We start from the raw sequence: 23,700 nt of genomic DNA on the forward strand, positions 1-23,700 counted from the left end.
TGGGCTGGAAGTCTTGCGTTCTATAAGACAGCAGGCTGAGCAAGCCAGGAGAAGCAAGCCAGTAAGAAACATCTCTCCATGGCCTCTGCGTCAGCTCCTGCTTCCTGACCTGCCTGAGTTCCAGTCCTGACTTCCTCTGGTGATCAACAGCCATGTGGAAGTGTAAGTTCAATAAACCCTTTCCTCCCCAACTTGCTTCTTGGTCATGATGTTTGTGCAGGAATAGAAACCCTGACTAAGACACTGAGGGTGGAAAAGACAACCATGTAACTAAATAGAAAAGGCGAAGAGTAATGAAACTAGGGGTGCACAGAGGCTCCTCTTTCCCCTTCCCCAGCCAAGACAGACATCACTCATCGGCGAAGCATGGCTCCTGGCCATGCCACCCTTAAGGGCTTTGGTGAGAATTCTTGCCAGACACCACCACTCGGCTAAAGGCAACAAAATGAAGCTGTGTTTTATATTCCCACAAGACAGTCCTTGGCTCTCTAGATTCCTGCCGGCAGGCACTGAGGGTGGTTCTTCTTACTGCAGTCCAGCACAAAGAAGATGAGACTGCAGTTTCTGCAGCTGGGAGAAGGCTCAGAGGAACGGATTTCTCCTCCTCCCTCTTGTCCATTGGAAGACTGGGCTGGGGAAGCTGTCATTTGCCACCTTCGGCTCCTCCCTGAGTAGTGGGCGTGTGGTTTGTTTGTTTTCTCCCTATCTCTTCTGTGAAACCTCTGTGCTTTGAACTCCTGCATTAAATACACAGCCCAATTTTTGACATTATTCTTGTCATCATTATTGTCATTATCATCATCGTCTTCGTTGTAGTCATTGTTGTCATCATCATCATCATCATTTTTTTTACTATGTAGCTCTGGATATTTCCTCAAGAAAGAATGCAGCTATACCCTCCAGAGCCCCCTTTCCAGAGAAGGCTTGACAGTATTGTCAAACTCTTCAGAGGCAAGGAGGCGTAAGAAACAGACCATTCCTGTCTCTCTCTATCACCTTATGGTTTCTGCTTACAGCGAGCAAGCAGCGGCAGAGGTTAGCAGACACCCCGCTGTGTTTTGACAGGCGCTCCTCCATTAAGGCTTCTGATTGCCTGGCCTAATTGGGGGCTACACTCTGGCTCTACAAACATGGCTTCTCCGCTCCTCCCCTCCTTATATCAGGGCTGCTAGCAAGGAAAGCTAACACTGAGCTCAAACAGCTCGGTGACAGACAAGCCAGCCTGGCTGACTTGGGAGGGGGAGAGAGCCACTCCGGGTGGTGTGCAATTGCTCTCTATTCAAAGAAAATGATCTATGCGGCTTGCGGCTGGTCCCCAAACATCATAGCTAGGACCCGGGGAGAGCGATCGCTTTGGCACCCAGCCATCTGGAGCCTGCAGAGTCCTGGGAGAGGTGGAGCCAAAAGGGCAGACCTCTAGAGCATCTCCATCACTCCAGTGCTGTTCTCAATCCAGTCACTAACCCAGCTGCTGGCTCAGCACTGAAGCACACTTGTCCTGTGTTGTGTCCAAGTGGCTGCCTTAAGACCGGGCTTTTCACCGTTGAGACAAGCTGACAAGATTGCCTTCCTGTGCTGGCATGTTCACCTGAGTGTTTTCCTCTACAGCCCCAAGTGCATGGTCCTGTCGTGGTCACACCACAGGCACAGGAGCCTGATTTGCCTGCAGAAATACGCTGAGGCTTTGTCACTGCCTGCACTGCCGCCCTGGTAGAGCCAAAGCAGAGAGCCTGAGCAGAGCTTTGAACCTCAGGCAGGGTAGAGTAAGCCGAAGAAGCCCAGAGATGGAAAAGGGATCTGCGACCCAGCAGAGTTTAACGGCCAGCTCCTGCCCAGCCCCCACTGGGTCACCTATGTCTTAGGGCCTCATAATTCTCGTTTAAGAGAAACCAAAGTGTAGGTCTTTGGTTTTTTTTTTAAATTAATTATTATTACTTTTATTTGAGAACACGCTTTAAAACAGAGAGGGACACAAGAATAGAGGTGGTCCATCCATAGACCCAGAAGAGACTGTGACGTCCTATTGGCCTGGAGAGAGAAAACAAAGGATGACAGACTCACCTTTGGCCCTTTATCTCCATCCTAGTTTCCAAGTGTCTCTTCCTGACCTCCGCAGCCAGGAACAATCCCGCTCACCCGCCTGATTGCTTTTTAAGCTTCTACGTGTAAGTAGGCAGTATATAGAAGAGATACCTAATCAGCGCTGACACCTTCAAGGTAGCTATCATTCTTCCCTTCTGAATTTTTTTTTCCTCCTCCTCATAGTGTGTGTTTGGGGTTTGCTGTCATTGTTTGATCCCACATGAATTTCTAGAGAGCTGGTTCACTCATTTTCAAGTCCCCCTATCATGGGCTTTCTAAGCCCACACCTTGTCTGAACGGGATGCCAGAGATTTGGCAAGCTGCCCCTTGCTATCCCTGGGCCACTGCTGCACGATCGGGACTCGCCCCGACCTCCCTCAGCCTCCTCTCTTGGATCTAAGGTTGGTATGATGGGCAATCCTGTCAATCTACAGGAGCTAGAATTACCTAGGAGACAAGCCTCCGGGCTTGCCTCTGATGGGTCATCTGGTCTACCTAGATTAGGCTACACTGGGTAGTACCATTCCACAGGTTAGGGCTCTAAACTGGATAAAAAGAGAAAACCAGCTGAGTGTAAACATCCATCCCCATAAACACCCTTCACCACTGAGAATGTAATATGACCACCTACCTCAATCAAGGCTGCTTACCTCAACTTCCTCTTGATCACGGACCCCACTCTAGAACCGTGAGTCAGACTTCTCCCCCTGCCCCCCTTAAGTTGCTTTTGTCACAGCAACAGGAAAAGCGGCTAAGGCTCCCGAGCTGAGCATCCCTTGTTGGGGATGTCCTCAGGGCCATCAGTCTTTAACTGAGATGAAGAATCCCCATGTGGGATTCTGTGACTTGGAATGGAGAACAGCCGATGCCCATTGTGTCTTCCCTGATGAGAAGGAAGCGACTTTACATCGTCTTCCAGATCGGCTGTAGAGAGAATCTGTCATAAGTATCACCTGTCAATAAGGAAGCCTATGGCCAATGAGAAATAGGGAGTGGGACATCCGGCAGGGACAGAGAGGATTCTGTGAAATATTTGGTAATGGAGGAATTTCACCCTGGAACACTGAGGAATCAATGTTAAGAAGACGAGGAGAGGAAACCGGCAGCATAGCTGAACCCAGGTTAGACTAGAAGGGATAATAAGTTAAGAGCAAGTGGGAGGGCACGCTGAAGTTTATGACCTAAGCATTTATTAGTTTATTAATCAGTCTCAGAGTTGTTATTGCTGGGAATTAAGTTGTTGGGATGGAAAACAAACAAACAAACAGATTTTACATGCACCCAGCTGATGCACCCTGCTTGCTGGGTGTCTCCCTGCAGTATGCCTCTAGATGGGTGTTCAGAAGGGTGGGACTAGTGCTCCTTTTATCGTACTGTACTACAAAACACGTGTACAGGCACTCCCAAGAGCAGATTTAGGTCCCGGGTAACCCTGGTGGTATTTTATAGCCGTGTTCTGTCTTCTCCACCTCTTTCTGCTCGTCGGAGAAGAAATGGTCCAGACTCATCCAGAAGGTAGAGCCAAGCTCTCTGCCATCCATCAATCCTTTCAACCAATGTTTACAAGAGTCCATAAGTGTCTGCAGGTGTCAGCTGCTGGGCGAGGTGGTGGGGAATCCCACAGGCCCAGCCACCACAGTCCTCCTCCTCGAGGGTGGGGTATGTAGGCCCATGAGCAGATAGATGTTCTCCCTGCGGGGGACACATCAGATGTTCTGCAGAACAGAGGGGAGAGTAAGAAATGAATGTAGCCTTGGTCTCAGAACATGGTGAGCTAGAATCAGGTGTTGTCTCTGCTGGACTCTCGCATTCTGGAAGCAAGCTTGATCACAGTACACACGGCGGCTCCCCAGTCTGCATCTCCTCCGCCCATTCCACAGTGTGGATGATGCAGATTCGGGCCTTGCATGGCTGCCCCCCTTCAGATGGAACAGCTACCTACAAGCACCCTACTTGACTAACCCTTAGACACCGCACACTGAGGTGTCGTCTGGTGGTCGCAATGATTTCCACTTAGTCACAACACGATACTGGAAGTCTTACCCCGCTTGCTTTAAACCCATTGACTAAAACTCCCCACCTGCTTGGAGAACACCTGAGACTCAGTAAAGACACTGGCTGGTGGCTCTACCTTTCTTGCTCTGTGTGCGGCATACACGTGTGACTTATACCCCAGGGTTTGGGGAAGGACCCTCCATCTTGAAGATCCTGAGTTAAGGCAGTCAGTGTGTTTGTTTGACAGTGATGCTGCCTAGGATAGAAGTAGCTCTCAGATATGAGTCCACAGGGGACCAGCTGCAGGACATCTTGAACCCTGTATATCCAGGGTATCAGACTCAATAGGTGTAAGCCTGAGACTATGCATTCCCAACAAGTTCCCAGATAATAACTATGATGGTTTGTATATGCTTGGCCCACAGAGTGGCACTATCAGAAGGTGTAGCCCTGTTGGAGTAGGTGTATCACTGTAGATGTGGGCTCTAAGACCCTCACCCTAGATGCCTGGAAGTCAGTCTTCTGCTAGCAGCCTTCCGATGAAGATGTAGAACTCTCAACTCCTCCTGCACCATGCCTGCCTGGATGTTGCCATGCTTCCTGCCTTGATGATAATGGACTGAACCTCCGAAGCTGTAAGCCAGACCCAATTAAATGTCGTCCTTTATAAGAGTTGCCTTGGTCATGGTGTCTGTTCATAGAGGTAAAACCTTAACTAAGATAATAACCAGTGGCACTAGCCTGGAGACAACACTGGAAGAACCAAGGTCTTAGAGGAGCTGAAGCCTCTCAGTTTGCCATTGGGAGCAAAGTCCGAAGAGTCTTTTCCTGGAGTCCGTTAGGGATGCAGAAGCTGCCACAAAAGCACCAGGTGACACCTGTGCACAACAACAGTTGCCAAACACCCTCTGAAGCCACTGTCTCTGGAACTCGCTGCCTGTTTAGGGTCCCTTGGGGAAGGATTAAAAACTCACCATATCTGGATTCTGCTTCCAGGGATTCTTGTTGAATTGGGACAGGGTATGAAAAGCAACTAGAGCCGGGTGGTGGTGGCACACGCCTTTAATCCTAGCACTTGGGAGGCAGAGGCAGGCGGATTTCTGAGTTCGAGGCCAGCCTGATCTACAGAATGAGTTACAGGACAGCCAGGGCTATACAGAGAAACCCTGTCTCGAAAAATCAGAAAAAAGAAAAGCAACTGGAGGTGGTTCTGTGTGTAGCACATTTTGGCAGTGTTTTGATATGCACCCTGCCTGGGAGTTGGTACCACAGAGAAAGGCAGGGTCCGAGTCATGGGAAGTAGGATGCATAAAGCTAGAGTGGCAAAGAGAGAAAAGTGAGCTCACTGGACGAATGGAAATGGATTGGGGTCAGCAAGGAGCTCAGGGTTAGGGGAGAAAGTAAAGTTGTTTGGGGAGTGGGAAATTTTAAGTGCTAGTTGTGGAAGATTATAGGGAGAGGCCAAATCTTTTAAGTTCAGACTCCATTTTAGAGAGCCTGACCTAGGTTTGAAATCAGTTAAACTAACAGGCTGGTAACCTAGCATTAGCTTCCATGTTATCCCCCAACAAAACTGGAACCTAGCTCCAGTCTCTGGGCTAATCCCCCATAAGACCAGTGTCTCCAGGTTACATCCTCAACAAGACCAGTGTCTTAGTCAGGGTTTCTATTCCTGCACAAACATCATGACCAAGAAGCAAGTTGGGGAGGAAAGGGTTTATTCAGCTTACTTCCACATGGCTGTTCATCACCAAAGGAAGTCAGGACTGGAACTCAAGCAGGTCAGGAAGCAGGAGCTGACGCAGAGGCCATGGGGGGATGTTCTTTACTGGCTTGCTTCCCCTGGCTTGTTCAGTCTGCTCTCTTATAGAACCCAAGACTTCCAGCCCAGGGATGGCACCACCCACAAGGGGCCCTCCCACCCTTGATCACTAATTGAGAAAATGCTCCACAGCTGGATCTCATGGAGGCACTTCCCCAACTGAAGCTCCCTTCTCTGTGATAACTCCAGCCTGTGTCAAGTTGACACACAAAACCAGCCAGTACAACCAAGGTCCCCAGATTATTCCCCCAACAAACCTGAACCCCCAGGTTACAAGCCCACCCTCTGCCTAACAACCACCAATGCAGAGGAGAACAGACATGAAGTTTATGATAGGACTCCCAGCACCAGCCAATTATATTAAAGGCCACAGTTGCTTTCCAAACAGATGCTTGCACACTTATCCCCTGCTTGCTGCTTATTATAAAGCCTTGTCCTGATAGACATTCAGAGCTCCCCGCAACCCTGTCACCAAAACTGTCCTGTGTGACAGTGGTGCACTGGGGGGGGGGGGGGCGCTGAGTTAGCTCGAACAGAATAAAGACCCTGCTGTGAGTTGCATCAGATTGGCTCCTGTCTGTTTTTGGGGGGGACCACTAACATTTCCCTGGCACAACAGTAGAGTCTTGGAGCTTGGGGTCTTCCCTTATAGTTGAGCGTGTTATTTTGCATTTAGAAAAAAAAAATTTGTCCACACAGCTACGTGCTCATGGATATATAGGGACAGTATGCCTGGGGTTTGCTTGTAAAAGAACATACGGTACTGCTTTAATGGGAAATCACTCGTTTCAAGGAATACTGCTTTTTGAACTGCAGAGGGTTCACGAAGACAACAAAGAAGGGTGCTGATAACAGGGAGCAGAAGATGCTGACACTCAGAGGTGCCCTTTTGGCCCGTCGATTACCCTGAGCTGAAATCAGCTGGGTTAATCAGGGAAGGCAACTAGACCCTTTTCGGTTCACACATGGATGGACCTACAGGGATTTGCCTACCCACCCTTCCACAACCCTCACCCAAACAGACCGACGACAGACAACCAACCACTCTCCCCTCCCCTATTCCTTTCCTGACTCATTTGCCGTCTGATAAGCTGCTGTCTCTGGAAAGGTGAGACCTCTTGTCTTTGCCTTGACCTTTATATGTTAAGTGTTCGGACCTTAAGATGCATGTAAGTGGGGGCTGGAGAGATGGCTCAATGGTTAAGAGCACTGGCTGCTCTTTCCAGAGGTCCTGAGTTCAATTCCCGTCAACCACATGACGGCTCACAACCATCTGTAATGGGATCCGACGCCCTCTTGGGGTGTGTCTGAAGACGGCGACAGGGTTCTCATATACATAAAATAAGAAAATGCACTTCTATCTCTAAACCTTTGATAAATGGGTTACTAGCGCTCCCGTGTTAGTAAACTTGTTTGTTTGTTAGCAAAGCTCATATTAGTAAACTTCTGCTTCTTTGTTTGCTTGTTTTTCTTGTTAATTCGTCATTGGTCTAATCCCCAGGGTCCTCTGCAGGATGCCCCAAGGGGGCTAAAGGAAAGAGATGTTTTCTTTTTCTACTGTACCCGACCAGTCCATTAGCCTCCGTTTTAGCACTCTGACGTCTATTGTGTGGCTTGAATAATGTTTACCGTGCGCAGAGTGCTAAGCCCAGTGTTTTGGGAGCAGAACCCAGATTCCCCCACAGCTCTGTTAACAAAACAGCTGAAAGCGGGGAGCTCGCACAAGCAAACGATTTTTGTTTTAACCCCCAAAGAGCAGGAGCGTGAATGTGCTTGAGGATTTGACAGCATGGCTGACTGAGAGAACCCTGTGCCCTCCGACTCCACTTGAGGCCACAGCTCGGCATCAAATGGCTTCATTCATTCTGCAGCTGCAGGATTCCTGAGGCCATGCCAGGAGGCCCAGCAATGCAAACCGGGCTCCGTCTGGGTCTCTGACACCCCGCAAAGCTTTGAGAAAGAACAAGCAGGCATTTGTTAGGGGAAGGCCCACAGTGACACCACAGGACAAGGGACTGAATGCAGGAAGGGAGCCAGGCCAAGGTCAAAAGGCTGGTACAGTCACTGCCACCAGCCTGTGTGACCTCACTTGCTCTTTAGGGGACAGCTTGGCAGCAGAAGCAGAGTCCTGAGCCTGAGGTGGCAGCTCTGGAGGAATGGAGGGAGGACTGTTCTTTAGCCAGGTCAATAAAAAGACTTTGCAAGACAAGGGAAGGGCAAGAAGAAGAGCGGAGACTTATTCCTTTTCATCTATACCCAAAAGGGAGGTCTTACAAAAAGACCACAGGGGCTAGAGAGATGGCTCTGCGGTTAAGAGCACTGACTGCTCTTCCAGAGGTCCTGAGTTCAATTCCCAGCAATCACATGGTGGCTCACAACCATCTTTAATGAGATCTGATGCCCTCTTCTGGAGTGTCTGGAAACAGCTACAGTGTACTCATTAAAAAAAAAAAAAAAAAAAAGCTACAGACCAAGCAGAAAAATACCAAAGCCTTTCTAGGTCTTTATTAATCCAGGTCTTCAGTAATCCAGGTGGCGGTAATTTGCTTTTGACCTTTGAATATGTGGCATGCGTTACAGGTGACATCATGGCTGCTTTTGATGTTTATGCGCCCTTACCCGCCTTCTATCGCACTCCAGATATAAACAGAGTGATCTAGTCTGTGACAGTAGCATGGTTGACATTTTGGGCCACTCAGTTCTTGATGGGTAGCAGTCCTTTGCATTGTAGCATAGATCATATTTGCCTAGAAGTAGCCATGCTCCTACATGAGGAGCTGAAGATATCTCCAGGCATGACCACACATTCCCCGCAGTTAGAATTGTCCTCACATGAGGACCATTAGCACAGAGGAAACCCAGTTTTCCCATAAAACCCTTAAATAGATTCTACGTAAAACCTTGACAACTGACAGTCTGTTGCTTGCAATCACTCCCGTCAGACTGGAAAGCAGTCTCTGATGACCATCGATCAGACTTCCATGTTCGACACCAAGTGGATGTTCTAATGAGGCAGGGCGTAGTCTAGCCAACTTGAGAAAATTGTCCTGGGCGTTTCTTTCCTTTTGGACTTAATTATTTTGTGTGTGTGTGTGTGTGTTGCCTGTGTGTATGTGTGTGTACTGCTCTGTGCGATGCCTGCTGAAGTCAAAAGGGTTTCAGATACGCTGGAACTAGAGTTATGGATGGTCTTGACTGACCTTTGGTGCTGGAGACAGAATCTAGGCTCTCTGTCCTGCAACAAATGCTATTTAGTTTTAGCCCCTGAATCATCTCTAAAGTTATGTTTGTTTGTTTGTTTTCTAAAAAGGATTTTTCTCAGTTAAAATGACAAGACAGGTAGCAAAACATAATCTTGGGATTTTATTTTATTTTATTCTAGAAAAAACTGTGAAAGATGCTTCAGGAACAACTTGGATGTGAAGCTACGTCAGGCAAGATGATTGCATCAATGTGGCAGAAAGAAATCTGTTCAAGGATGCTTAGAAAAAGCCAGGTTCGAGGTGTGTGAGCATGAGGAACAGCCTGAGCTGTGTTTACTTAAGGCAGCATGGGTGGGTAGGCAACAAAGGCAGAAAATGCTGGTGAGCCTTCTCACTTAATGGACCTCATCAATACCATGAAGGGGAGACCGAGAGACAGAAAGCAATCGACACTTACCAATGCGTACCTCTTGTGGGCTTTTAGGAATGGTTTTGTGGGTGTAAAATGTTTACAATAAAAAGTAGAGGGAACAAAGCTAAGCTAATAATAATAATATTATTATTAAAATATTTTGGTTTACCCATCATGTCCTCCGTAAGAGCAGTGGGAAACTGAAATCAATACCTCTATCCATTGTCCCTAGTTTGCTATATGAGATGGTCCAATCCCTCTACAGTTCTTATAAAATGTGGTTAGCTACTCAACTCTTTCCATAAGGGAAACCTTTTAATCAGTGTCAAATGAGCCAATGGGGCAGCAGCTTGTTCGAAGTGCTAGTTGATTTCAGCCAGCTCATTTGACATTAATGAGCACATACAATGCCCCCCCCCATTGCCAAAATTTTAATCTTTTTTTTTTTTTCAATTTTTACAATTGCCTAGAAACACCGAATTGGCAACTCAGATGACTTGCCGTATGCTAAGCACTGGATCCGATCTGTTTGTGAAGACTGTCCCCATGAACACTGGGCTTGGAAGGTGACACTCAGGAAAAGCTGAAGAGGCTCTCGCTGTAAATGTCACAGGTGAGACGGGGCCAGTGCATGGTCTGTGTCTGGTTAGCATCCCAGTGTGTGTGTGTGTGTGTGTGTGTGTGTGTGTGTGTGTGTGTGTGTAGTGTGTGTGAAGGGAAGCATAGGAATTGTACCATCTATCTGCCAGCATGTCAGGAGAAAACAAGATGTGAAATTCTTAGGGAAAGGCTATGGCAGGAGAAAAGAGGAAAGGCTTTTGGAAGAGTGGGCACAGCGTCTTAGCTCAAAAGATAGCAGAAAACATCAGTGCGCCTGGCAGGTTAAAGCAAAAAAATAATCATGAAGCAAGATGAAGTTTCAATGAATCAGCGGGACAGTCAATGAGGTTGCAAAAAAGTTCAGAGGTACTAGACGAATAACTAGTTATTGAAAATATTGCAAGAACAATTCCTGCTGTAGGGAGTGGTGCGTGCCTTTAACCTCAGCTTTTGGGGTGTCTCTATAAATTGGGGGCCTGCCTGGCTTACATAAGAAAGATTGAGGCCTTTCAGGTTATGTGGTGAGAAGTTGTCTCAAAAAGGAAAAGGAGGGGAGGGGAAGAGAGGGGAGGGGAAGAGAGGGGAGGAGAGGAAAGGGGAGGGGAGGGGAGGGTAGGAGAGAAGCGGGTAGGAGAGAAGAGAGAAGAGAAGAGAAGAGAAGAGAGAAGAGGAGAAGAGAACAAACAATCCTGCATGGCTGCCTGATGCTGAGAAAATACTGGATCTTTGGTAAGCTATACATTGCTTCTGGTTTAATAGTTGCCATGGAAAGAAGCCTTCTTTGTGTCACGTGGACGACCTGGGGCAGGGGATTCACTTAGAATGCCAACAGGACGGTTGGTTGTGTGCCCTGACTGAGCAGAGAGTCGCCTTCCAGCAAGGCTTAAGAATCCCCTGTGCCTGGCTCTAGGTTCCTGCTACAGTGTCACTCCAGGGACTACTGACACTATATTGAATTTACAAAGTACTGGGACATTTATCAGCCTTCTATTTGGCACTTCCACACACTCTGCGGTAGAAATCTTTGCTTCCAAGTGAGAAAGCTTGAAGCTCAAAGCCAAGGGTCATAAACCAAGACTCAAAACTCTGTCTCCGGTTCCCCTAGCCTGTTCTGTTGCAAGGCAGGGGAGGCTGGCTCCGGAGCGAATTCCTCAGGGGTCCACACTGCACCGTGACTTGGATAGATTTAACAGATTAGAGTCTTGTTGAGCACTCTCCATCCAGCCTTAAAAGGATAAGCAGAAAGCTAGAAGCGGCGAATGACTACAGGGAAACTGCGTTTCCCAGGCAGACTAGAGCAGGTGCGCATGCGTACTCATAGCTGTTGCCACAGCATGCAGGAGATCACACCAGAAAAAAAAAAAAAATCTCCAGCAGGGAGGTGGGATGAGGGCATTAACTGCCTCCATTAGCCTAGGCACTATTGATAATCGTTGACTGCTGGAGAAAGGAGTCAATTAACTTCAGGGATCCAAAACTCGAGAGGCTACCCACGTGCTGGTAGACGGTCGTAAAGCCACGCACAAAAACAGGCCGTACTAAGTGGACGTGTGGGTTAAATACAAATAGCCAGATCACATGAAATTGGGAGAGAGAGTGGTGGGGGAAGGGGAGGGACTAGATTGAACTGAAACACATTTATATGCATTTATGAATTTCTCAAACATTAACAGAAATATACTTCAACCTCGGGAATGGCTCAGGCATAGGCAGGGGATTCCAATGTGGACTGTGAGCGTATGGAGTTAAGGGACGGATGGAACAGTTATCTGTCTATGAGCTGCCCGAGAAAAGGAGCTATGTCCGTGGAGTCACACCAAATATCCGGTGTTGCCTCCATCTTCTAGCTGAGGGTAGCTGAGGCTAGCGTCTTATCTGTTCCCAGTAAAAGTCTCGGGAGAGTTGATTATCCTGAAAGTATCCATTTCGGCAAGCGCAGGCGTTTTTTGGGCAGGCGCTAAGCTTTTGATTCCCTGACTCCTGTTTGTTTTAAAATGCAGCGTAGAGGAAATTGGACCCCTGTGGTAATTTGGAAGGTTCAAGCCGTTGCCCTGGCAGAACTGTGCCACCGATTCTCAAGGGACAAACCTCTCTGGGCTTGGCTCAATTACCTGGAAACTGAGGGAAACTTTTGTCAGCCCCAGGGTCATTCCATCAGCCATGGTAGGGCAAAATTTAGAAAGCTACCCTCTGGTCTTCCAAATTCAAATTCCTCCTTTAAACTGGTCAGTTGATGCCTATGCCCCGGTGTGTCCCCCAAGGTCACCTGGGCTCGGGTAGAATGAGGGGACTTTGCAGACTTGCTGTCATTGTTCTGTGCCTTTTTGTATTTACATTTTAAGAGGTTTTCGGATACACATTAGCATCCCAGTGGCATATGGTTGCTATGACATTCACTAGTCGTCACAGAGGCAGGGAAGAATTCTAGACTCTCCTACTAGAAACTTCCGGCGGAATTCACAGAGCCTATGACCTGAACTGAAAATATGCACTCTCTTGGCGGGCTCACCTGTAGTTCTTTTTCCCACAACTGCTGGGTGTATTGGTTTGCTGATGACCTACACTGATATCAAAGTGCAGTGGAGATGATACCTGGAGGGAAGAAAATAGAGGGACCGTTGGCGTTTCTACCTGAGTTTGGAGTGGCTGTGATTGGGGGTGAGGGGGCAGTCAAGAAAGTCACCTCTCTTGTTTGTTCCTTTATTCCTTTGGTGATTTCATATATGTGTACTGAATTTACATCCTTTCTTCCTCAGTCTAGTGCTTCCTTTTTGTTATATATGTATATATATATATATATATATATACACACATATACATATATATATATACACACACATATACATATGTATATATACACACATATATACACATATATGTATATGTGTGTGTATAAATTTTTATATATGGATATATAAATATATAAATATGAGTGCTTGTGTGTGTAGTCATGAGTTTGAGAGATAGGTATGTATCATATATTATATACTACATATAACTCATATATATTTTAGGAAACATATATAACATGTATAATATATAATATATAAGATGTATAACATGTAATATATAAATGATTCAAATGAAGTTATACTACTTGAATATGATCTCCCCAGGAGTTCTAGACTCCCCACATGTTATATAACACACACACACACATATATATCATACACACACATGTATATAAAACACATAAGTATATACATATATATGAGGGAGAGAGAAAACCTGCTCTGTCCATTTACTGTTGCTTGTATGTGTATGTTTTTAGGGCTTACCACCTGATCAGGGAGCTCATCCTAGGAGAAACAGATTAGCCCTCTGTCAGCAGCCATCTACTGCCTGTGGCTCTTCAGCTAGGGGTGGGGACCTGTGAGATCGGCCCATCCTCGTTGGCATGGGAACTGATGCTGTCAGTGTGTAGGTTCTGTTCAGGCAATCAGACTGTTGATCATTCATGGATGCAGCTTTCCTGTGACGGATAGAAGACACAGTCTCCTAGCAGCCAATGCTCTTGGCTCCCGTTCTTTCATGATATCCCTGGAGCCTTAGATGTCGAGGCTGGGTTGGGCACCCTTATCCTCTGCGTTTTTGACCAGTTGTGGCTTACTGTGATGTTATCCTGTATCTGCATAAAGAAGGTTCTTTGAGATGTACAGGTATCTGTGGGCATATTTAGAATATGGTTAGAAATGATACTGCTGGCCGGGCGTGGTGGCGCACGCCTTTAATCCCAGCACTTGGGAGGCAGAAGCAGGTGGATTTCTGAGTTCAAGGCCAGCCTGGTCTACAGAGTGAGTTCCAGGACAGCCAAGGCTACACAGAGAAACCCTGTCTCGAAAAACTAAAAAAAAAAAAAAAAAAAAAAAAAAAAAAAAAAAAAAAAAAAAAAAAAAATTATGCTGCATTAGAAACCCAAAAGTAGTAGATTCTCTTCTCAGGTCCATCATCTTACTGGTAGGTTTACAGTACCAGGTATGGATTCTCTTCTCTTTAACGGGCCTTACGCCCAATTAAATGATTGATGCACCACAAACTATAAGTGTCACCACTGTACCCTCGAGGAAATCCTGCTCCACAGGTCATTGCTTATGGGTCACAGGCTTTATCGCAGGGTAAGACTATTGGTTCCATTGATCCCCTGCAAGCTTACGCAGCGCAGCGTATTTGGATTCTGTGAGAGACAGTCGCCAGAAGGGGGAGGCTTTGAGTTCAGCTCCAGGTCAACTCCTCCAAGCCTTGTGTCTGAAGTATGTGGTGGCTCTTACCTTCAAGTTCTGGAATGCGACCAAGAGCAATAGCAATTGCGTACATCACTTTGGGAATGTCTTGGGATGGCCCCCTGACCAACCACTCAAAAGGTTTCCCATGCTGGGCACTTGGAATTCTTATTAGATAGTCTGGAGTTTTTGGGGAGGTCACACTCAAGCAGCATAACTTCATTAAAATTATATATATATATATGTAGTATTTTTAAGTAAAAATAAAATGATACATGTCCAGGAGGTTTTTTTCAATCATCCTTACTGTTTTTATCCTTCCTTCATCCCCATCCCTCAGTTTGCCCTCCCTCACCCATCCATAGTTAAAGTGACACCCTAAAACTAACTACTTACCTCAGATAGCATCCATTTTTGTCTATCAATGGCCACTTTAAGACAGAAAGCGGAGCGTGGTATAAAGCAGGACAACGTGAGCCATCCATGAGTCAGGCTGACCCTGACTCACGGGGACTCTCTTTGAAGCAAGCGTTCAGCCTACTGGCAGGTTCTTATTTTCGCCAGCTCTAATTGGTTTTACTGCCATGGGGTAGGGGGGGCATGGCACTGTGGATGGAAATAAATAGTCTCCTGAATTGTATGTGTGAGAGTGTACAGGGCTGTGATAATAGGATTATATCTGGAACATAAATAATTATGAACCTTAATAAAACTGTCTAGGACTCTGAGCTTGTGTTTCTCCCCCCCATAGATCCTCATTATATTTATAATAAGCTACAGTTTGATATATGGTTAGATCAAGCAAAGAGATGGGGGAAAATAAATGGCTGCCCACTATATTACGCTAAGCTGCAACCCAGCCCTGCAACTATAATTCTGGGTTACTTATCTATCTATCTATTTATCTATCTATTCATTCATTCATTTATTTAGTCATTCATGGTTACAGATAGAATTTGAGTGGTACTGGTAGCCTATTACCCATTGAATGAGAAGTTCCTAGGAGCCCTCAAGCAACCTCTAGTTTCTTACAACCAAAATATAATAATAATAATAATAATAATAATAATAATAATAATAATAATATGATGATGATGATGTCCTGAGCTCCACATTAAGGCAGTGAGAGTCACTGGCTTGAATTTTGCTGCACAGCCAATATCTATGTGCACAAAACTTGTTGTAGGGAGGTGAAACAAAATTGGTGTGTGTGTGTTGGGGGGGTACAATACATAGAACAGTTCTGAGTTCATGAAGGTAAATCTATTTAACTTCAACTTTGTGTGCACTCCAAGAGACATGGGGATCACAGGCCTATGCTTGCTTTTAAAATTAAAGGACTGCTTGACTTTAGCCCATGATTCTTTAAAATCTGATACTTGTCTCAGTTTTTTATTGTCAGAAAAAAAAAATCCATAGCGGAATACTATTTGTCTTCTCTAGTATGCAGACACACACCCCGGGAGCTCATTTGCAGGGTCATTGGCTAAGCTGCCATGTTATTGAAGAGCTGAGGGTTTCAGAGAAAGCCAAACACGCTTAATTGATGCGGAGTCCTGATGAGGGAGGGGTTAGTAGGGAAATGAGGGAGGGGCCAGAACTCACTGTCTCATTCTACCGTGGCTGTCCCAGTGAGCCACGTTAAAATCTCCTACAGTGGGGAAGTCAGAATCCGAGTGTGGTTCGTGTGAAGAATGAGCAAAATGGCGTGGGCCTGGGAGGCTTTGGGAGCCAAGCAAATCTCTCTCCAGACAGAAGTACTAACAACGGAAGAGAAATTCAGACATTTGCCAGGCTCCCGTGGTGGGCAGCCCCTCAGAACTTAACCAGTATTGTTGCCAATGGTGTCTCTGGACCTCTGGGCTAAGCGAGGCGCCCCCTCGTGTTTGGTGTTTGCAAACTTTCCTCAGTACTTGTTGCTAACCCAAGCAATAGGCAACAATAACTAGATTAATGGTCTCAGAAATATACTTAGGACTCTTTGTATCCAACTATCCATAATTTGTATCCACAATAATCCAGACTAACAGCTGACTTTTAGCATTTTGTGCTCCTGTTTTATTGAGATCCGGAACATAGTACCCAGGGTACCTGGGGTGTGCTGATTTCTTTGAGCTGACAGGCACAGGTAGGTCGTCAAGAGCTGTCACCCGCCCCTCCCTCTGTCCCTCATACTAATTGGTCTAGTTTCCTTTCGGCTGCTGTGATAAAATGCTGACCAAAAGCAACTTGGGAGGGAAAAGTTGATTTCACTTTATGCTCCCAGGTCTATCACTGAGGGAAGTCGAGACAGGAACTCAAGGCAGGAACCTGAACGGGGAATTGCCTGGGATTCTGTGAACCATTACCTGAAGTGGAAACCTCTGGTTTCTTTGGAAAGTCAGTGATGTCAAATGGTGTTTGGCTGGTACACAGATGAAAGGATGTTTTCCTGAAGCAGAGACATGAAAGAATGTCTTGCTGAAGCAGACAAAAGCGAAAGGATGCTTTGCTCTAACAGACACCTGAAAGGTCATGAGATGTTTAGAAGGAATATAAATATAACCCCACAGATGGTTGGAGCTGAAGCACTGGTTTTCCTTGCTCTGCCTCTCTAGTCTTCGCTGATGACATGCATATATTTGGTATGACATGGTTTACCTTACATTGCGTAGCTGAGCTGGGCTTATGGTGACGCCACGGAGAGAAACTCACCAAAGAACTTCTCGGAGGTCCCTGCAGCTTCTTGCCACTTCTGCTGACTTCCGGCCAGTTGGTGAGCCTCATGGTTTCTTCTGGTTTGAACTGCCTTTGCCGATTTATATGTGGTGTCTGCAGAGTGCCCTGGACTGCAGCTGCTGGTTCATGTGTGGTGTTTGCTAGTGAACTGGACTGAGAACAACAAAGATTAGAAGACCCCAAAGAACTATTTCTAAACAGGTCCGCTTCCCCCATATTCTAGCAACCTTTCCTTCCCACTACCTCTGGTGGGTGGTGGGCTAGAGGGGAGGTTGAACCTTTTTTGAAGTAGGTTGAGAAAAAATAACACCTACAATTACTTCTGGCCAGAAAGTATATGCACAGCTGAGGGAGTAGTACTGCAGGAACTGCGGAGGGTGCAGACTGCTAGCTAGCTCACTCCGTACCTTACATTCAGTCCATCTCTCTGGGAAATGACATCACCACCATCCACACTCAACTGGAACCTCCTTCATCCACCTCGACAATCCAAGACAAGCTCTCACAGAAGTGTCCACAGACCAACCTTATAAGGACGACTACTCAGTGGAGACCCATTTTTTTTTTTCCTTTTCAGGCCATGTCAAGTTGACAGTCCATGATGACCAGGGCAGTCATAGGAAATCAGAATCCATCTTCCCAAAACAATAGAAATTAGACTGTTCCTTCCAGAGAATAGGCCACAAAACCCCAACCACTCACTCTTCTTCCCCAGGCAAGAATGAGGAGATGTGGTAATTCACAGGGCTTGTCTGTCTCCACGGTTACATCAGGTCCTCCATCCCGTCATTTCCACGGAGTTTTTGTTCTTCATGGAAGCTAAACAAAGAAATAATTTTCACAGGGTGTTGCAGATAGCTCTGGGGGCTATTTGTAAGTTGATGTTAATTCCCTTCTCCTGTGAGGGGCTGTGAACAAAGGAATGAGTCTGCACTCAGGTGATTTCCTGTAAACCTTCCCACCTTAATTTATAAAATAAAGACTAGAGCCCGGTGATTGGGCAGGGAAAGGGAATGAAGAGTTGAAAGTTGTTAAAAAAAAAAAAAAGAAGGAGGGGGGGACAGAGGAGGAGGTGGAAGGAAAGTGGAGCAGAAGCATGTGGCCTGGAGAAAGTACAAGTTCTAAGGGGTCTCATAGATGGGGAAGATGGTAGCGCAGTGGTAGATCTGCCCAATCTAGGTGCACAGCTTGTATGCATATTAATTGAGTTGTATTTTCATTGCTGAGGCATATTTGAGTTGGAGATTTACCACAACAACCGGGTACTTAGGTTTTCATGTCTAAAATGCACAAAGCTTTAAGTTAATTTATTTTGTTTTTGTCTTATTAACTTCTTTCCTTGCAGGAGTTGGCTGTAACTTTCTTGGTATGTAAGAGAAAATATCTCCTTGTAGGTCCACTAAGACTCAGAGCTCCCTAGACAAAACTGGCCTGGGCCTAGCCACCCCCTCCCCAATATTTATTTATTTTATGTATATGAGTGTTCTATTTGCATATACACCTGCATGCCAGGAGAGGGCATCGGGATCCCATTACAGATGTTTGTGAGCCACCATGTGGTTGCTGGGAATTGAACCTCAGGACCTCTGGAAGAGCAGCAGCCAGTGCTCTTAACTGCTGAGCCATCTCTCCAGCCCCAGCTCTCATTTTTACTATTGGATCAGCTGGACTCATTTTCACTCCCAGTTAATTTCAGACTTGCTAAGAAAGTCCTCATTCATCCTCATGCAGTTAACTCAGCCTTCCACCTTGGCAGCCAGCAGACTGGCTACATGGGAATTTCAGTAGCTTTTCACCACCCGAGAGTTATTCCTTCTAACCCTCTTCTTGTACTTTGGGATGACTTCCTGGAGTTCTGGCACTGTCTCCAGATACATAATTTTTTCATCTCAATAGCCTAAAGATTGATCCCAGTACCTGGAAGACTATGGTAAAACAACAACAACAACTAGTTGTTGAATCCATCAATGGATGGCTGAGTGATTGAGGAAATGCAAGATCTGCCTCAGTGGATACATTTCCTCTCAAAGCCTGGTTTAGAGGAAATGGATGGCTTCAGGGTGGAATCCCCACCCAGGTTAGTGGAAACAAACAATCTTAGCGCAGTGCAAGGACCCATTGTTTAAAGGTAGTATCCCCTAGTTGTTTATCTGTAGCTACCTTGAAAAAAGCTCATCAACCACTTGGGGCTACAGATTCACGGAGCACCGTGCAGTATCGGTTTCAGACTCTAATGCGTGTCTGCCATCTACTGGTTGTACGGATAGGACTGCGAAATCTCCATCTCCTTTTATCTGCATGTCCATTTTCTCTGGAATTTTCTGAGTTGTTGAAGCCAGGAGAGGCTTAGGTTCCAACAGGCCCAGCCGTTTCATTTTCCAGCCATTTCTCGTGGAGTGTGGACGATTGTAAAAATTTGTGTTACTAACTGACGGAGCAGGCTCTGTTTTGGGTCTCAGTAAACTCTGGACACCAACAGATGCACATCTGGAGAATTGTGCTGACATCAACAGTTCCAAGGGGAATGGAGAGACTGAGCCTTGTTCCCAGTTACACGCCAGGAATCTCTTACTCCTCCATAAAGCTGCTCGTATCCCAGCAAGCAGATCTGTTATTTTGTCCAAGGATTTCCTGGATCAGAAAACAGCTGTAAAAAAGATCCCAAGAGGAGACGAGACTTAGAATTCAAACCAAAAATTTCGGCAGAGATGCGTGGGATGTGTGCTGTGTGCCATGTGCCATGAGCGCTCAAAGCATCAGCAAACATAACAGCCGTTCCTATTCCAAAATGCTACACTCTCACATTTGGAAAAACTGACAAACCGTATTTGAAAGAGCCAGGAGCCAGAACACTCATCGGAATAGCCAGGCCAGGGGAAAGCATTCCAGGAAGATCTCAGAAGGGAGCCTTGGCAGAATCAACTGTGGGAACATCAAGTTTTGCAACAGGCACATGTTTTAATTTTTTGAGCTGCCTCTTGAGACTGCCCTTAGCCATAGTCATCCTTTCATGGTGTGGGTTGCCTGGAAAATACCATTTAACATTTCTGAGAGTACTACAGAGTCAACTCCAATCAAACGTCTCAATACCTGCTGGCAAGAGGCTTGGCCTGTGACTCACAAAAGCAAACTGCTTCAAAAAGAAAGAAAGGGGAGATGGAGCTGCCCATGGAAGGCTCCAGAGACAATTCTCTGAACCTAGGGCTACGAACCTATTGAAGAACTAATAAGGACATACAAGACAGTCATTTGGGTCTAGGACTTGCCCCAAAGCTCATCCCTGAGGCAATTGTTGACCAGAGAAACCTGGTGCAGATAAATGCTATAGGGTCCTACAAGGTTATAACAAGGGAAAGTTCTTTGTATATGGGGAGGGCGGGGAAGCAGATTCAAGAGATTGGAATATTCATTCAATTAATCTCTCCGCAGGATGACAGTGCTCCACATCCCCACCCTCCATCCCCAGAGAGGTCACTGTTGAGCCTGAATCCCTGTGGACTCTGCATCCATCTTAACCCATGAACAATGACCAACACCAGAACTCTATTAGACCGATTATTAGAGACCAGGGAGTCTGAGGCAGAGACAGAGAGACAGACAGAGACCTTTTACTCCGAATTTCAGTGCCTGCTCTAAAAGAGAGCTCAGAGATCTGGATGAATCATTTCTGACCAGAGGGAGATTTTTAAGGGACTGGAGAGATAGCTCAGTGGCTGAGAGCACTTGCTGCTCTTCCAGAGGACCCAGGTTCAATTCCCAGCACCCAAGTGGCAGCTCACAAGTGTCTGTAACTCTCCGTTCCATGGATGAATGCAGGCAAAAGCACTAGTGCATATAAAAGAAAATAAAAATAAATCTTTCTAAAAAACAGATTTGGCCATCACTACTATTCCTCTTCCCTGTTAGGGGAGAGCTCGGAGTTCTTGGAAATTCAGGATTATAAATTAGCCTTGGATGCTAGACTATAAATTAACCTTGGATGCCTTGGATAGACTGGAGACAGTGCTAAATGCAGGAGCCCATTCTGCCGCAAGAGGGGCATAAAGCATTCGGCCTTTCTACCCCCTGCCCTCCCATCTACATCAAGTAGGTTTGGAGGATGTGGTATCTGGTATCTTCCACAAGCCTCCTCATATTTCCACGTCTGCCAGCATATTCCACTCAGGCCTGCTGCAAGATATATTGACCCCAGGTCCATTTTTTTTATCATTTCCTGGCTCATAATGTTATCTTGCCATCCATCCATCAGCATAAAACAGATCAAACTAAACACATAGACTTTACTTGAGATGCCAGATTCCAAGAAGTTATTGACTGGTGTCCTTCATCTGGAGTCCTACAGGTGAGATGTTCGTGGTGGTGGAGTGCTGGAGACAATGCAAATACTGCACCTTTACAGATCATTGCAGGCACCCCAAAGTATTCAGCTTAAATCCTAGCTTAATTTAGTCTTGGTTCAAATGATTAAAAAAAAAAAGTCCCACCTTGTATCATTCACAATGACTATCTGTAACAGTTTCAAAGTAAAGCCATATAAACCCAGTTCCCATATACACAGGAAGACTTAAATGTGAGGGCTCTGCCCTCAGACTTACTATGCTCATCTCTGCCACTTCCAGGCTGGGACACCAACACAGATAGCAAGTAACAGACCTACCTATCAGATTGTGCTAACTCAGGGGTGGCGTCTCGGCACTAATGTTGTGTTAGACCACAGCAGGCCAAACAGTTCTACATGAGGTTTATTATAGGAGAGAAGAGCAAAGGTGGTAGTGAAGGAGAAAGGGTGTGGGGAGAGAGAGAGAGAGCGACAGAGAGAGAGAGAGAGAGAGAGAGAGAGAGAGAGAGAGGAAGGGAGAGGGAGAGAGAGGTCAGAGGGCTCTTCCTTTTATTTGGATAGTGATGTAGCTGCAGGTAAAGGTGGATTCTGGGAATATGGTAGCAGTTGCCTTGGCAACAGTGCCAGACAGGGATTGCTGTGGCCTAGGTGTGATGTCACTGGGTTCGGAGGCGATCCTGATACCAACAGTCTGTATTACACAAGCCCCTGGGTTCAACTCACAGCCCACAGTAGGAAGAAAGGAGGCAATACACAAAGTTCATCTACCAGTGTCCAGCGTGTGGTAAATTATATTGTTTTCTAAATATACAAAGTCATTTTTTTATGCATGGCAGGCAATTCCACACATACTAACTTGCTAAGTCATCATTACTGTAAAGCACAGGTAGGACTGTCCCCATTTTGAAAATAGATGGCTCTCCTGAAGACACCTCCCCAACTCTGGAAGCAGAAGAAGTGTTTTGCCTTGCCTTAAGTCAGCTCTTGACACTCTCATTAAAACAAAATAAAACAAAACAAAAGCAAACAAAAAGACCGGAAACTTGCCCTGAGGCTCAGGCTTCTGATTCTGCCTTTCTTTGTTTTGCTTTGTGTCTTGGTTTTTCAACGCGGGGGTTTCTCTGTGTAGTCCTCACTATCCTGAAACTCACTCTGTCGACCAGGTTGCCTTCCCAACACAGGGTTTCTCTGTGCAGTCCTCACTATCCTGAAACTCACTCTGTAGACCAGGTTGCCTTCCCACTCAAAGATCTGCCTGCCAGGATCAAAGCCATGTGCCACCACCACTGGGCCAACTCTGCCTTTCCTAACTCCCTTTGTTAGAACTGTCTACTAAACCTTAGTTGGCATTCCCTGGTCTTGGGTGACTTCTCCATCTGTATTAACTCCCTACATCACAAACACCAACATCCCTGGACTCTTCGCTCATGTGTTTCCATTGTCCTTCTCAGGGGGTCTTTCTGTCACTCTGAACACGTTCTACCATCAAAATCCAGACACCTCACAACTTTTATCCTTCTGGGTGGCTCATCTACATATCGATACTACAGCTCTCAGCTCTCGGGATTCTCGAGATGAGCCCTTCGAGTCCCCATGAACCACCATCTTGCAACATCCGAGTTCCTACTGTGCCTCCCCCTTGTTTACATCCGGGTCCTTTGGTGAGTCTCCAGTCTCCCCTACTCCTTGCTCCAATTCCTTTTCATTACATCTCAGCCTCCCTTGCCCACGACAACCACTCAGCCATGGTTGGAGAACATCCTTGTGAAAACCGAGAGAGCGGATAGTTGCGATTCCACGCTCACAATCAGTGTTCAATACAAATCACTGTCAAGAAATCCAACACAGCTTCCATCGGCATTTTGTGTCTCTGTGTAAGGATTCCATGTTTCCTCCGCTGTCCTTCATCTTCCAACCTCACCAAATCCCCCAATCCTGAAGCCGTCAGCTCCCACGGCACAGAGAAGACAGAGCCTTCTGAGGGAACCAACTACTTCCTCACACCCCATCCACAGAGATGCGCACCTAGCCCTTTTCCCAGCTTGCCTCCTTCCATGGGGAAAAGGGTATTCTCCTTCCCAACCTCCCTTCTCTTCCAATCCCTTGCTCTATTCTTCAAGAAAAAGCTCTTGCTTTAGAAATAATGCCCTCTCCCCCACCTCAAATATCCCATTGGCCATGGGCTCTCTCCCATCAGCATTGAAATGGACCAAAACATTCTCATTCCTTAAATCTGAAACAAGGCTGAAAGTTGTGTTTACCTATTCCGGCTTCACAAAGGAGGTTCTGAGGACTGGGTGAAGAGCAGG

General features: G+C 46.2%; 1 long non-coding RNA gene across 1 annotated transcript; it reads right to left on the reverse strand.

Annotated features, from left to right (window-relative positions):
- Window positions 1-3,255: 3,255 nt before the first annotated feature.
- LOC116075115 lies at window positions 3,256-13,498 on the reverse strand. The gene is made up of 3 exons (XR_004112425.1): window positions 13,393-13,498; window positions 12,624-12,706; window positions 3,256-3,797 (listed from the first exon to the last, which is right to left on the reverse strand). It is a non-coding gene; the product is annotated as an uncharacterized LOC116075115 (long non-coding RNA).
- Between the last annotated feature and the right edge of the window lie 10,202 nt (window positions 13,499-23,700).

This window comes from Mastomys coucha, unplaced genomic scaffold, assembly GCF_008632895.1.
Source record: "Mastomys coucha isolate ucsf_1 unplaced genomic scaffold, UCSF_Mcou_1 pScaffold3, whole genome shotgun sequence".
NCBI lineage: Eukaryota > Metazoa > Chordata > Mammalia > Rodentia > Muridae > Mastomys > Mastomys coucha.